Source organism: Opisthorchis viverrini (genome assembly GCF_000715545.1).
Source record: "Opisthorchis viverrini unplaced genomic scaffold opera_v5_45, whole genome shotgun sequence".
Taxonomy (NCBI): Eukaryota; Metazoa; Platyhelminthes; class Trematoda; order Opisthorchiida; family Opisthorchiidae; genus Opisthorchis; species Opisthorchis viverrini.
The window spans coordinates 858,957-863,022 of record NW_008751701.1 but is presented as its reverse complement, the minus strand read 5'-3'; positions in this window follow the sequence as shown (position 1 = coordinate 863,022).

The window sequence follows — 4,066 nt, the reverse complement described above, 5'->3', positions numbered from 1 at the left end:
ATTTTGTACTCTTTGGAGCTCATCTGAGTTGTATTTTGGTGTCACGCATCATTTACAACCCCACCGAGGTCAATCGTATCAGAAAACCTTGAGCATGAGGGAGCCTCCTTGTCCAGCCGAAAGGAAATAAAGTACAAAATCGAAGCAGCAGAAAAAAACAAAAACTTCGAATGCCAGGAAGGCGGAAGTTGATGCCGAACCATAGGCGTAAAAGAAAGCAGAGACTTCACAATGTCGCTCTTTGGGATCTACAACTCATATGTTCGACTCAAACGGAAAACTACAAAAACAAAAATACACTAAGCTTTGTGGGAACCAGGCAACAAATATAAGTTCAACATAAAAAGGTTCCAGTTGACGATCGTTAAGCGTTTTCGAGACATTCTTTTGTTTGGGTTTCTTTGCACGTGACATAAACCCACCAAAAATGTGAAGCGTATTAATTGTCGAATGGGGACGTTTGATACCACGGACTGGCTGAGACAGAAATTGTTGGCGTGCAGAACAAATTGAGAAATTGCGAATAAGAAATATGCAAAGACGCTGCTTCGCGCTTTTTTGCCGTAAAGTTATCTGAGGATGGCACATCGGTTAAGGAGCAAACTTACTGAGTGGAAGGTCCAGGGTTCGAACCCGGCCAATGTACCTCGACTGTTCCGGCCCGTGCATTGGCAGTCTAACAGTGTTAGACCTCCTACATTCTTCGGAGCATGTATGCCAGGCTACAAAGTTATGTTTCGGAAAGACGGTTATTTTGTAAGCGTGCATTAGTTTCGAATACTGATGATGAAAACTGATTGCTTGAAAGGTGTTTTACGAACTATAGTGCGTCCATATACTTAACGGTCTATATTGTGATACAGTAGAATTATCTATCAAAATCTTGCGTTTATCGACAAATCCAGGTAACACAGTATCCTCAAGGTTGGTGAAAACTATTCGGTGGATCGTACAAGATTTTTCAGCATCTTTATGAGTAGTGCGTTAAGTCTAGACAACGTATTGAGATATCTCCAATATCGTACCTACTAAGTTAAGCATGAGGCCGCAGTCAAACAAGATCATCATAAATGAGAGATTTAGCTGGATTCAGTTGAAACGACTCTTTTGTCAAAACCCGAATCCGTGGCGTGGAAATGCTAGTTTTCAGAAGTAATAAATCCATCTTGTGGCAAATTCATCGCATCGTTGTCATCCAGCACTATCTAGTTAACATACGCTTAGAATGCTAGAGCACTTTGAAGCAAGCGACTTTTGGACGTGTTTGACGCGACCTGTATTTGATAGTCTTGCCAGAATAGGTTCAGAAACAACTGAATTGCGTTCCAACTCCAATACATTGGTTCGTCTTTGATGACTTACTTTGAGTGATCCATCGTTCATCACAGAAATGATCGACCTTCATCTAACGTCAGTATCTGGTCACAGTGTAATAATCGTTACTAATTTGATGCACGCAAACTTTGTAAAAGAAATTAGCCCCGAGGTAGTGTTTGTGCCGCCGTTTTGATGAAGAAATGAACATAAATCAGTTCTAAAACGGTTGTTTTTGTCAGAACTTAATCAAGTTCTCTTTGTGTACAGACTGTCCTGGAAGCACTGTGCAGCTGTTTTCTAAGGAGATCATCAGATGGTGTATCTAGTGAAACTCCAATCTCGAATCTCCGACCACCGGGCCAGTAGTCTGAACACTTGTCTGGTGGTTGATCAGATGAAAGTCGATCTGTTCGCCGAACTTGTCAGTTGGCTTGCAAACGTTTCGTCCACAGTCGAGGAGACATCGCCCATGTGCAGCTAAGTGAGCGCTCGACTGGGGACGGTACGTTTGCAAGCCAGCTGCCAAGTTCCGCAAACAGATCAACCACCAGTAAACACACCCGAGCTACCCATATTTAGACAAATTGAGCATTGTCTATTCGGCCAACATCAGGTGTACTTCCCAGTGTCCGATTGTTCAGACCACTCCCCGGAAGATCACCTTTTCGAGACTCGCTGAAGTTTCGTGAGTAATTCGCGGCTGTTCACTTTAGATTGGCTTTACAGACAGGAACAATATCCCCTTAAAATTCCAGAATCTTCTCACGCCACCTGCAGTGTAATCCGTCAGATTTCCCCTATCCCTTACGACTAGCATTTCAGTGGACCGCCTCGTGTTGCATTTCACTTCAACGTCCGCGAAAATGTTGGCCCATTTGAGAAACTCTCATATCTGTTTCGTTTTTCCATTCAGTATCAAAGTAAAGTCACCCCGTTTGCACAGCATAGCTCCGTAAATCATGCGGTGCCCGTCAGTAAATATACGGTTTCGTCAAGAACCATGATCAGTAGACAACACTCTACTCCATAAATTTAATTGCCAAAATTTCGGGCACAAGTAAACTGTCTTCGATAAATGCCAAGTATCACTGTATTTAGGGTAGTGCCATACGTTTGGTGTTTTCGCCGCACCAATTTTGGACATATGAGATGTGTCCGGGAAGGTAAACTGCTACGTATTCCCCAAAATCGATTTGGTTGTTAGGTACTTACTGAGTTTGTTTTGATCGATCTTCTGATTGGTACATGCGCACTTCGTACAGTTTTGCAGCTGATCTACCTTCACACCGATTGGTTATTCCTGGATCACATCTTTTCATTGGTCCTTTTTATGTGTTCTGATTGGTTAACCATCAGTTCGAATTCAGTTGTGGTCCGAATAAATTGAGTTTTATTGGCTGGTTGCACTATTTCACTTTACTTTATGATGACTAAATGTTTCTGCTTGATAGTTACGTATCATTAATTGTACCACTTTAACCATTCGGTTTATTGGTTGAACACAAGTTCCTTTCAGTTCGGCTCCCTGGATTCTTCATTTCTAATTCTGGAATTCTCGTGCATATAGTGATCGATAGATTAGGTTCACTTTCAAATGGTTTGTTCTCACTTTCGCTAGTATGTTTGTTCCTGTCGAATTCGTCCTGACATTTGTGAGCAAGGGTGGGAAAAATTGGACCATGTATTTTCACTGGGTGTTAATTTTTGGGTACTCCGGCGGGCAGAATCCTCCCCGAGTGTCCAACGCAGTGTTCGTTGCACTTCTCGCAGTAACTCCTGTGAAGGTACTGTTCCGACAGGTCTTGAATTCAATTCAGCAGTATTGTTACTCGTTACCTTCTCCCTGTGTTGTTGGCTCGGTTGTCTGTGGTTTTATGAACGATTAATTTTAGGCGGTTTTGAGATTCGCGTTCACTCTCTCACTCACTCGTTCACTCACTCACTCGCGTTCACTCCTTCTGTCCTAATGAGTCCACACTAAGGAGAGGAAGCATTGGACTTGAGCTTCGCTCTTATCAGAGCTCATCACCAGTACATGTCTTGACCGTACCGGTCTTGGGTTGACTCACTCGTTCACTCACTCGCGTTCACTCCTTCTGTCCTAATGAGTCCACACTAAGGAGAGGAAGCATTGGACTTGAGCTTCGCTCTTATCAGAGCTCATCACCAGTACATGTCTTGACCGTACCGGTCTTGGGTTGAACTCCGGACGCCTGACAAGCGCGGTGAACGTTACTAGTGCTCAACCAGCACACGATGGACGCGCCTGAATCGTTAAGTCTGTCCATGCTTGAGCGATTTCACTGGATTGACCGATGCCTCGTTGGTTATAAAATAGTAAGGTTCCTAGAGTTGCAAAGAGGTAGGATAATCTGCTCCTGAATGCGCGCTGTTCTGCGTGATACCTCTTCCTGTGTATGCTTATTGCTTAAGACTAACAAGTGTTACCAGCCAAACGTTCTCGGATATCCGCTTGAGTCTCTACATTAGGTGTAAAACCCTCAACGCGTTGTTTATTAGGAAACCTCAACCAAACTGTTTTGGATTATTGTATGAGAAAGTAAACAAGTCACTGTGTCCAATTTTTAAAAACTTAACATCCTCACATGTCTTCTTCAGTTTTCTTGGGTATTCATTGACTATCTGTAATAAACCCCATGGGGTGCACCTCCCATTAGATGCAAGGCGAGGTTACGAGAAACTACATACTACTCGCATGTCATCAGTAATGTCCGCCGTCACATGGGTA